Source organism: Poecilia formosa, unplaced genomic scaffold (genome assembly GCF_000485575.1).
Source record: "Poecilia formosa unplaced genomic scaffold, Poecilia_formosa-5.1.2 Scaffold5, whole genome shotgun sequence".
Lineage (NCBI taxonomy): Eukaryota > Metazoa > Chordata > Actinopteri > Cyprinodontiformes > Poeciliidae > Poecilia > Poecilia formosa.
The window spans coordinates 2,613,875-2,626,593 of record NW_006799944.1 but is presented as its reverse complement, the minus strand read 5'-3'; the positions used below and the strand labels follow the sequence as shown (position 1 = coordinate 2,626,593).

At 39.3% G+C, this 12,719-nt stretch overlaps 1 long non-coding RNA gene across 1 annotated transcript in view; it reads right to left on the bottom strand.

Moving 5' to 3' along the window:
* Nucleotides 1–7,426: 7,426 nt before the first annotated feature.
* LOC107837511 (uncharacterized) overlaps nt 7,427–12,719 on the bottom strand; it is an 8,173-nt gene continuing 2,880 nt past the window's right edge. The window contains exon 2 of the long non-coding RNA XR_001663525.1: nt 7,427–8,680. This is a non-coding gene — a long non-coding RNA (uncharacterized LOC107837511). The remainder of the gene's footprint in view (nt 8,681–12,719) is intronic.

Sequence of the window (12,719 nt, the reverse complement as noted above, 5' to 3'; positions counted from 1 at the left end):
AATACCTGGAAAATATACATTGTTGTGCTCACATGACCCAGGTTAGTTTAGTCAGCTTCCTGAATGGATCATGGCCAAAGTGTTGCAGGTTCTCTCTCAGATGTTAACCCAAAACAAACAAACAAGCAGGTGTGATCAGATGTTAAGCAAAACAATCTGTTTTCTTTCTTATTATTGAATCATGAACACTGACCTTTGCTGAGGTAAATGATGCCTGCAGTGCCTCTCCTTATATGAGCCCACCTGCTACTCACCTCGATGGAGACACACAGGAAAACACTTCAGTTGCCAAAAGTAAAAATTCGATGAACCCAAGCAGGTACTTTGTCGCCTTTCGTAGCTTGTACACTTAAACTTGTCAAATTTTGCTTTACTAATTTTTAGCATATAAACTTTTTTTTTTACATTGATATTTGCGGTTTTAACATAGCAGTGCAAAAGGGTTCAAGAGGTACGACTTCATTAGCAAGACGCCTTAATTGTCACATAGTACAACAATAGTAAACACTGTTAATTTCATATTTTATTTATTTATTTTGCCACCATCATTTACCACCACTGCTGTATAATTCAAATGGACAATCTGAATTGTCCATCCTTCACCTGTGAAATGTGTCGGTTAAACGAAAAACGTATCCTAAAGCCGCTTTCGCTCTGGGTGAATTTCCCCCCACTGACTCTTCTGATTTCATATCTTCCCAACCCAGAAACACCAGCAGAGAGCAGCAACAGCATGCTCCACAGCACAGGGATCCTGGCGCTGCTGCAGTCAACGCCTGCAGTTTCAAATTGAACCAACAGGTGGCAGTATTACCCTTTGGAAGACAGGGCTGGCAGGTGGCGTAAAAGTTGAATTTCAAATAAATGTACGGCAGGGTCGAGCAGGTCTCTGCCTTTCAGCCTGCTAAATCCAATCAACCCGAAGCCTAAGTCCCAGCAACACCCCGTTGCATTAGATCTGACTAGCTTATATGCTTTTGTGTCAAGTTTTGTATGTTTGACAAATGTGAAACTCAGGCAAATCATGTGGAGTTTAGTGAAATAATGGAAATGTGAATTTGCAAACCAAACAGGGTGTATTTTTTCGCATTCTCCTGCTCGTCTGTCACATTCACACACTCATCATGTCCCCATGATTTCACCATGTTTTGCATGCTGATGCTTTTCCCATCACCCCTTGACTCAAGCTTATTATATGCTATAATTAGACCTCTGCAGACAAAATGGTCATTCATAGTAAATTACAGTTATTTCAATGTTAAAACAGAATTGCTGTCAAAACACATTTATTGGAAGGGTGCTTGGGTTTGTGCCATTTTTTTTTTCACTAGAAGAGATTAGAGCATTCCTATTCAATTTTCACACACTTAAGAAAGAAACATAGATACCCACATGAGAAATGCAAATGTGTTCATGCCTCCTGAATCGTTCCACATATTGTGACCTTGCTATCATAGCTTTCGGTGTATTTCACTGGGTTTTTGAGCCATATAACAACATATGTATGTAGACACATGATCGCAAAGAGGAAGGAATTCAGGATTTTCACAATTGTAGGGAAACATAATGTGTAAAGCGAATATTTCTACACCTGTGTGTCATTTATTTTCAATATCAATCATGAAGGCCTCAGAGGTTTGTTAGAGACCATCAGATAACAAACAGCATCATGAAGACAAAGGAGATTACAGGAGGAGTTTAAAGCGGTGTTAGGTTATAAAATAGTGGATATATCACAGACCACCGTTCAATCTGTGATCCATAAGTGGAAAGAGAATGATAAAACTGAAAACTTATAACACAGACATTCACATAAACAGGTCAGGCAAAACAAGGATTTATCAAAAAACAGCAATTATTAGTCCAAACCTGGTCATCACGAAACTCTGGGAAAAAGAAAACCATAAATTCTGTTTGCAGTCTCCTACGTCCGACGTAAGGGAGCCATCGGACATGTGAACACAGGTGCTGCGTTCACACAGGACCTGCACTGAACCTCATGACATGTGCATACAGGCAAGAAACAGGAAACAGCACTAAATGCAGAACAATCCTGAAAGAAAATTTCACAGAGCCCAGAAAATGCTTTCATTAGCCTGGACTGGTGGTCCACCTTCCAGCAGGCAAAACACCTTAAACATGCAGTCAAAGCAACAATGAAATAGTTCATATTAAAGCTAGTCTTTGTTTAAGAATGTTCCGGAGTTCAAACTTCTATCCTATGAGAAACTGTGGCAAGACATTAAAATTGCAGTTCAAAAATCAATCAAACGTCAGTCACTCATTGTGCAAAACTGCAGAAATACTTTGAAAGACTTTCTGCTGTATATATGGTTCTGCCAAGTTTTGACTCAAAGAGGCTAAATATGAAGTTGCATCACTTTTGTTTTTTCAGAGTTTTATTTGTAAAAATGTTTACGCCACATTTCATTTTCTTTCCCGCTAATAAAAAGCCACTGCTTTGTTATGGTCGATAGTTAAATCCAAATAACACACACGCCAAAAATTTGTGTTTCTAACGCAACAAAACATTTAAAAGTTAAATGGGTACAAATAGCTTTTCAAGGCAGTCTATTCAAGCCAAACGCACCTGAGATGTGTCACTTGGAGCCACTAAATAACAATCCTATATTAATCGTATATTACATAAGCCATAAAAAAAAGCAAACAATCAGTTCCATTTTGGGGCTCAGAAAACAAATGTTAACATCTGATCCTCTGATGATCGCATTAAAACGAACATGCACACAAAAAAAACACACCGCCACAGTCACACAGTGGCAGAGACTAACAGTGCTGATGACTGATGTTGAGCCTGATGTGCATTATGCAACCAGCAGCAGTGAGGATTGAGTTTCAGATTACCGTCTCCTCGTACATCTATTAGTAATCTCTTTGTAATGTCTCTTTCATTATATAACACCGTGCTGAATGTAGGGAGATGCTTCCATTTCAAATACCACAGGGATGCAGGGAGAATTTGCAGCTCACAACTGAATGCAATTCAGTTCATTAATCGAGCAACAGTTCCCAACAACAATCAGAGCACGCATGACGGATCGCAAAAGCCATATCTTATTTCTTGCAAATGATCACCGAACGTCTAGACGGGTGGATCCATGGAAAGATAGAAGTTAGGAGGGCAGATATCATACTGGTTTACATAATAACTGTTTCCATTGCTTATAGAAGATTTGGTTTGAATATCAGGAGAATGCAGCAGCTCGTACACTGCACGCGCTGACCTTCACGTCTCCCTTATGGCCGATAACATCTCTGAATCGGCGGTGGCCAGTTTCCATGAATCTGGCTCTGCTGGGCGGTAGCTGGGAACAGAGAAACAGAGAAAGGCTGCCAAAGAGACCAAGATCAAGAGAGTGACTGTCAAGAAGATAAATAAAAGACAAGCAGACAGTCAGCTGTGCAGCTGCCTTTCTGATGAGCAGTTTCCAATCAACAACCCGGGAAAAAGCCCACACCATCTGCTTCACCCGCTCTGAGCTACAAACCCTGCTTATCGCACACGTAAAACAGTGTGATGATACAGTATAGCATCACATTCTTTGTTATCTCAAACGCAGGCTCGCCGGATGCACAGCTAATGCAGTTCACAGCAACTGCTGTGAACAAACATGACGCAGGTCTTTATTTTAAATCGGTGCCGTTGGCATGGGTGTGACATCCGCGATGTTTTTATCACAGCTGTGGGAATTTGTTAAGTGTGTTAAAGATATACGTATCGGTGGTTTCTGCACATCCACCATTAGTTTTAGCCTTACTGTGGTTGAGGATACATGTAAAGATGCAGATCAGATCATTTTGTTTTAACAACAGTTTGTTAGCATATCTTGATGCGTACAGTCAGGAGGAATCATGCACCCAAAATCCAAAATGTTTGGATTTTTTATTTTTATTTTTTTGCACATTGCTTTGAGCTGCACACAGTAAGTCTCTGAAGCCAGAAAAGGGTCTTACAGGTCTTACATGAGTTTTTTTTAATAGTAAAATATAAACCTGATGAACCCAGGCTTATGCTTTATTCTTCCTCCTCTTCTTCCGCTTATTGCTGAATATAGTGCCAGGGTTCTTTTTGACATTGTGACAAAAACATGTTGCATTGGAAATGTAACACAAAAAACTCACAACTCCACTTGGCTAACCAGCAACCTGCATGTGCAAATTGGAGGTGTGTGTAATTCTCACCATCTGGTAGACCTACCAGAAAAAAACATCCAGCATGTGTTGGATGGCAGGGAGTTTTTACCCCAACATTCTCCTTCTCGCATTCGTCCCAGAGAAACTCTGGTCATTTTTAATCTCCTGATACAACCTCTGAGAAATCCACAGTAAGTAACAAAGATTAGCTTTGATTTGCATATTTCAGGAGAGCAAGTCAACATAGAACAGATCACATTTTTAAAATGCCACAGATGTCAAACAACATAAGGTGGAACATTTTTAAAATATGCATTTTATCCAATTTTTCAACATGTAGCTCCACCTTGTGGAACGTAAGAGCATGACTTACGATTGGATGGATCGTTCGTATTTTGTGGAAAAATTGTCAGAGGATAAAGATGAGAAATGTTATGAATACATCCACAGAGACTTACATCTTTAACAAGGGGAAACAAAGCACAAGGTTTATTCACACATTACACACACAAGCCTTGTTCGATTTTTCTCTTTTCTCCTTGTATTAAATGCATTTATTATCAGGTTATACACATTTTATTCAATGAACTGAAGGTCATGAGGCCTGTTTGTCTAATTAAAAATACCTTTTGAAAATAACAACTTTTAAGCAGGTTTTAAATATATATTTTTGTTATTAAGCCCAAATTTCTGTAATAATGTTTTTTATTGATCTGACGTCTTCTGGTCATAAATGTTGCACTTTCATTAACCGTAAATAATAAAAAAATGATCAGATTTAAAGGTTTGAAAACATTAGTCTTTATATAATTAAACTATGTAATGCCTTTTATGTAGTGAATTGAGTTTCTGAAATAAATTAACTTTTCTGTAACATTCTAATTTATTAAATATGCCATTTTCTTCTGAAGTTTTTGTCTCAATTGAGTCAAACTAGAAGAAGACTAAAATAGTAATGTAACAAAAAAAATAATAATAACAAGAAGTCCCATCCCAACCTGTTTTACACAAGATGGCACTCCACTCAGCGCACTTTGTACATTTATACTACTTTTTAAAAAATGTATACCACTAACATTAACAGTAAGAAAACATGTTACACCAATTACACTCTGAAACTATAACAAATGTGCTCTTGTTGTGTGAACTTTTCAAGGCAAACTCAGATCCCCAGGTGGGAGATTTCCCTTCACTCTGACGGAAGTTTTTTTTCTTACATTGTTGCCGCTTTATGAGTCCTGAGAAATAAAACTTTGGCTTATTTACTGGGAAGAATGAACTGATAACAGAGGTTTCAGAGGAGATCTTTTTCTCCTCCTCTCCACCGAAACTCCTTTGAATCGGGTTTGATTCAGGGACAGAGGTACAAATTAACCAGAGACGGGAGAAACCGAGAGAAACTCCATGCAGGAGAGAGCTGCTGGGTGGACGGCGCCGTGTACGTGACTGAAAAGACATAAAAGGAGAGTTCTATGTGTTAAGTTTCACTTTTCCTTCTCTCACACACTGAGACTGAATCATTTTGTAACTCGTTGAACTCTAACTGGAATATATGTATAAGTCTGTATGATTAGACTTATTTGACTATAGCAATATCTCTGTATATAAACTAGGTGTTTTTGTGCAAATCAGCACATTAAAAAATATCTCTCTTGACTAAGCGAACCTAAAACAGAAGAGCAAATGATGATATGAAATTCAAAGTGCCTACAACAATCAACTGTTACTGCTGGACGCCCATGGGCACTGATATTTTCCAAATTTCCTGTTATTATATTTGGACACGTACTGAATTAAATTATTGCACCATCTGTAGGATGATGTTAATTGTCAGTAAGAAGATATAAGCCGTTTATATTCGCAAAACCATTAGAACGACTCTGGGTTGTGGTTACAAGATAAGGATTATGCGCTTCTGCTTGATTAACAACAGGAAGTGGGTCACGGTTCCAAGCAGTGTGCTGAACATTGATTATCTCAGCACAGGAGGCAGCATGAGGTCAGCTTTTATTTTAGATCAGACTCTGTTGTTCATCCAAAGGGCAAAGACTTTAAAGGCAATATATGGAACAGTGAATAAAGTGTCTGCCAATTCCAGAAGTTTTAAAATTTTTTTTTGTCACATTTGAATCCTTTAGATCATCAAACAATTTTTTTTTTTTTATGTTGGACAAAGTTAATATAAGAGACTACAAAATTCAGTTTTTTTTGTTGATTTTTTTTTTAAAGAAAATAAATCTAAATCAAACTGAGCCTATGCGAAAAAGTATCCATCCCTGCAGAGTTGGTAGAGCTGTTGCCTTGCAGCAAGAAGGTTCTGGGTTTGATTCCCAGCCCCGGTCTTTCTGCATGGAGTTTGCATGTTCTCTCTGTGCATATGTGGGTTTTCTCTGGGTACTCCGGTTTCCTCCCACAGTCCGAAAACATGACTGTCAGGTTAATTGGCCTCTCCAAATTGCCCCTAGGTGTGAGTGTGTGTGTATGGTTGTGTGTCTCTGTGTTGCCCTGCGACAGACTGGCGACCTGTCCAGGGTGACCCTGCCTCTCGCCCGGAACGTTAGCTGGAGATTGGCACCAGCACCCCTCCCGACCCAACTAAGGGACAAGGGTGTAAAGAAGATGGATTGATTTAAATTTGCTTGACGACCTGACATGTAAGAATGTCAGCAAAGGGGTCAATGACTTTCTATAACTCTGAAAAATGAAACTGTGACGCCAGATGTGGACATTGTCAGTAACTTAAAAGCAAAAGTACTTTACAATCAATAAAGACAAATGCAAATATAAATGTAAAAAACAAAACACTCTTTTGTTTTATTTCATCTTTATTCATTCACATAAACTAAAAAATAATAAAAAAAATATATATATATACAGCATTGCAAGCTAACAACTAGTATGGCTTTGAACTTTTTGATTCATCAGCAGATTAAAAAAAGTCATTAATGTCCTTGGAAAAGATCAGAAGCTTTTCATACAAAAAAAAAGATACAAGATGATCAGTGAGTTCCAAATGTTACCAAAATGGTTTCAGTATCGTTAATAATTTGAGCAAATCTTTGCTACTAATCATCCCATACAAGTTTCACATTTACCTCCCCGTCTATGAAAGTTTATGTGAGGTTACGTCTCGCATATCTCGACTGAGCCCTTTGATGTATCAAAACAACACCTGTTTTACAAGATAAACAAATTCTCTACTGTAAATGCTGGATGTTTTTCCAGGAGGCTTCTTACAACAGAAATGATATTTTAGTGTAAAAGTTAGTTGTTTTTTTCCCCCCAGTCAACACTGATGATGCCTGTCTGTAAGAATAGTCCTCCGCCTTCGTTGGAGCTGAGGAGGAAAAAAAAAGAGAAGAAGGCACGGCAGAACAAAAGAAACGGTGTTGTAAGTTGCACTTCTGCAGAGGATTTTAATCCAGTGGGGGTTGGATCAGGGAGAGACTGTCAAACAGGGCCCTCGAGCTCCTTTTTCCGTCAACAAAACATCAAAGTGTCCTATTTCCAATTCTTCCCCTGAATTTTATCTCCTTTCCTCCAAAATATAAACCAAACTTTATCTCCATCTGTCGTGGATCAGAGACGACCTGCAGCAACGTCTCTGCGCTCCCTGTCTTCTGCTTTAAGCCGTGGGTCTCGACCTGTTGTGCGTTTGCTGCTCTGCTGCTTCCATCATTAGCGGTGCAGCTAAAACATACAGCAAAACTGATCGGGGACGAGTCACATTTTTAACGTTCGCTCTCAAAAACATTTCACTGCTTTTCAACCAGCCAGACTTATCAATCCCGGCTCCTCTATTCCACTCCATTGCACTTTCGCTGTTTCGCCTCCACATCCTCGCCGCCGTCCTGCGTGACGAGATGAAAAAGACTGACGTGGTGGAGGAGGAGGAGGAGGAGATGGCGATCTGCTTGTGTGGAGCGAGCCAAACTGACTGACAGATGGACAGTCCCAGCGACGCACAGCAGAGATAAGAGGATTTGGGCCTTGCTTGTTGTTGCTGCTTATGGTCTTGCCTCAAATCTTAACTCAGTTTGCTTACTCTGAGCTCCCCCAAATGGCACAGGCGAGATGGGAATGATGGTGGCGCATTGTTACACGGTTTTTGTAGCACAAATGGAGAGAGAGGGGAGACAGAAAAGCCTGGGAAGACTTCTCCACCACTACCATCATGACTTGACGTTTGTCCTTGCATCGGGTTGACATGTTCAGGACCTCGGTCAGGCTGCAGTCAGCATGTACTTCTCCTCTGCCCTTGTCTGATCCAGTCTGACAGCAAAAACTGGCATTTTGTCTTGATGTGAAGGCACCTTGCAGGCTTTGTAGAGGACCACGAAGAGGATGAGGATGAGCAGGCCCACTACGGAGTTGCAAACAATGGCCGCGATAGCCCAAAGAGACAGACCCGTACTCAGCTCATGCTCCATGCTCGACCCGGGCAGCGGCCACATCAGGCTTCAGGAGCGTCTGAAGTGTCCAACCATTATGTAGTAATGCTTTAGTAATTCCTTGGAAGTAATGTCTAAAGTGGAAAAAAAAGAAGAAATTCTCATAAATAACCATAAATAAATAAAAATAAATAAATAAAAACTCAAACAGTACCATGCAGAAACACTCATACTTGATTTTTTTTTCCAGATATTGCAACATTATAGCTACAAACTTCAAAATATAATACTGGGATTTTCTGTGAAAGACAACCATAAAGTAAACCAAAGTTTTTGTGTGCATTCAGATTCAGAAACCCTGAATTGATGCTTTATAGAATCACCTTTCCCTGCAGTTACAGCTCCAACTCTCCAGCAGCTTTGCAAACCAAAACAAAGGTTTTCCCCATGCTTCTTGAGAACAGAAGCTAAGTTTAGTCAGGTTGGATGGACCCGAGAGCATTAATCCCATCTCGGTTGGAATTAGATCCAAGCCGTTGTAATGTTCAATTTCACATCACATTGATCATTGTAGCTCTGCCTGTATGGTAAGAGTAGTCACTCTTTCTGAGTAGTACTGCAGAAAGGGAATGGTTATTGGAATATTACAACAACAACCAAATGAAGAGAGAAAACTTTCACTGGAGACCAAGATGTCTAAGCATCTTTAAATTCTTGCAAGCAAGACCAATCTGCAGGAGGAAGCAGCGTAATTAATAATCACTTTAATAATGATGCTGAAAGTTGTTCTGAGTTCTACAATCTTCATAAGTGCAGTGCTCTTCTTATCACTGGCTCCATCCTTGCCAGGTCCAGTTTTTCTTGTTACCTGGGGTCTATTCAATGCGTCTATGTTAAGAAAGTCTAAAATTAGTCACTTTCCAAACTAAGAACCTCCAGCATTGGAAACTTTTCAAATAAGTAATAGTGATATATCTACCTGACTGGTCAGAAAACAAGACCATGATCAGTTCAAAGAAAACAAATAAAATGCAAGTTTTCTAACAATCTCCACCCCAGTTTCACGTCCTTTGCAGCTTTTAACCGGTTGTCTTCCAGTGTTGTCAGGCACTTAGAGCTCTATCGAAGAAAAGCATCCCTGCAGCATGATGTTGTTTTTATATTTCATCGTGTGAATAATGTGTTCAGATAGATGTGCAGCATTGCAATATTGCAGCAGTCGTCTCCTGCTGTTCAGGAGTGATTTCAAAGTTATTCTTCCCCTTTATGGACTATTCAAGTTGGCTAATAAAGCTTGATTTTGGTCTCATCTGACCAGAAAACAATTTTTTCACACGGTTACTAAGCCTCTCATCTCGCTGGGCGAACTGCAAAAGGGATTTCTTATGGGTGTTTTTTTTTTTAGATTAGCTGTCTCCTAGCCACTACATCAGTTTTGTGAAGTGAATAATAAATAGTTGTGGACACTCAAACTGTGCGTTTCTGCAGCCTCTCCGGTCGTTACCTTGGCCCGTCTTGACTAATGCACTCCTTTCGTGGGTTCCTGTGGAAGGTCGTGCGTTAGCAGGTCTGAAACCTGCTATTTTCTAATGATGGATTTAACATTGAAATTTATATTAATAAAATGACTGAAAAGCATGAATTATTTCATTATCTTACACTGGTTGATCTGACAATCCAAAGAAAACACGTTAAACTTTACGGGGTTGGCAAGCAGTGGAAAAGCTGAAGAAGTGTGAAGACTTTTAAAGGCACTTGGCAACAGTAAACCTGCCTGTCACATGTTCGCGCTAAGTCCTTGTGTAAAGATTACTTTCCCTTTAATGGGTTAGTCATGAAGTGCAGGAGCTTTATTCTTAACAGGTACTTTTATATGGAGCAACCTACATTTTGTTTCATGGCTGTAAAAGTAGGTTATATTACCAAGGCTTATTTTTAGAGGGAAAGGTAGTCTTTCAGTGTCAAATACAAACCCCTAAAGAAACTTATAAAATGTAACATAATATATGGATGTATAAGAGTCTTTCAGTTTTATATGAGAGTAAGGAAGACACATGAAGAAGTTTTTCTTCACGAGTTGTTCTGAATGACAATTTTCAGGAAAAACACATCGGAATACATTCGTTTTGTGGCTGATATTAAATCGTCAAGTGAGTTGTAATGGTGAGAAAAAACAATGCAACGACCGAGGAAAAAAGGGATGGTTGTCAACCAGATTAAAAGTGTGAATATTTCCTTCAACAGATAAAAAAAAATAAATAAATAAAAAATCCTGCTCATCTCCTCGTCCTCAGCCTTTTCTCCCTGCTCTCTTAATGCATTTCTAATGAGATCTCAGATTTCCTTTTTTTCTCCCCAACTGGTGGCAATATTGCAACAGTCCAAGTCGTCTCCTGCTGTTGAGGAGTCATTTCAAAGTTATCCTTCCCTTTATAGGCATTTTATGACCAGGCCAAATAAAGATGGATCACTAAGCTGTAGAAGGTGGCAGTGATGCATTTGATCTGCTTGCCAGCTCCCAAACTTGCTCTGTGTTTGGAGCAGATGGGTCCCCTCTCAGGATGCTGGTGGCACTATTGTGGAGGGGAAATTGCCCTCATAATCACTAAGTGACATGACTGTCAGTAAAACTGGCCTCACAGTTTTGCAACCTGTTTTTAAAAACATCGTGTGAAACGACATTGTTTTGACAGAATTGAGAAAACATTCAATATGGAGGAGTTTGTTAATTAGAGCCGATTTGAGGAATGTGACTGACGTTAGACATTAGACAGAGGAAGGTGAAGAGGAAGAGTGTTCATGTTAGCGATCAGGTGAGAGAAATCAAATGAGTCTGAGAAATATGTTAGAACAGAGGGCTGTTTTCATGCTCATTTTAATTTCAAGCGGTCACTGGGCCACGACAAGGCGAGTCCCACAGTTATTTGTGATCTCAAATTATAGCACCATTGCCAGACGCACACTTCCCAAAGTGATCGTGGCTCGTGTTTGAGTCATTGAAAGGCTCATTAGCTTTCACTTGCAAGAAAAATAACTCTCTATTATGAAGCATTGCAAAAGTATTCACACCCCCTTGAACATTTCTTACATTTTGCTACGTTGCAAAACGTCAGTGCTAACATGTATTCTATACCGACACAAATTAGTGCAGTTTGATACAATGTGTGGAGAGCATCTTCATTTAACCACCTTTACTCTGATACCCCTGAATCAAATCTAGTTCCACCTGTTGCCCTCAGACTTCACTTAGTAAACAAAAGTTAGGCAAAGGATACTGATTTCCACTTTTTTTTTTTAGAAATAAAAATCCTATTGCATGTGTTTGTATTCAGACTTCTTTTCTGTCATGGTTAGTAAAAAGAGCCCACGTGTGTAATTTAGTCTCAATATGAATCTAGCCGTACGATAAAAGCCTGAGAGGTTTGTCTGAAAATATTATTGAGCAAACAAAAATCACAAACTCTAACTAACAAGCCAGACTGATCGGGGATACAGGTGTGGAGACGTTTACCAGGTTTAGTTTTTTTTTTTTTTTTAATTAAAAAAATAAAAATCTGAATTTCACATCATCCAAACCTAGACAGAATACCCACACATAAGGCCTCACACCAAAACTGATGGGACAATCTTAATCTAAGTAGCCAAGAGCCAACATAGTACAATCCTGGAAGAAACGCTGTTAGTGCCTGCAAAGGACAGTGAGATTGACTGTCATGTTCCAGCAAGACAAAGATGCTAAAAATGACAGCCAAAGCAGAAGGAAGATCTGGACCAAAGTCCACGGAGAACTGATGTACACTAATGGTCTCCCTCCAACCAGACTGATCTTGAGTATTTTGCAAAGCAGAATAGAACAGAACATTTTCACTTATTTGTCTTGCATTTGTGATGTTTATGGAAAGTCCTTTGGAGTTCTTTGCACATTTGAAGTTAGCAAATCTTAAAAAGTTAAAGATTTGCTAATCTTTAACTTAGCAAGATTAGCTAAGCATCTTGTTGCTGTTGTTAGCAGCAGCTAACAATGCTTAGCAGCATTGATGGTTGCTGAAGCTTTCACTTTAACCATCTCTTCATTCCTAAAATTATGTGCCAATCTCTTAGTTAAGTGGAAGAGACGTGAAAGTGTTTACAACGTTAATGGGGTTGATTTAAAGGTTCAAGGATCACAGGATT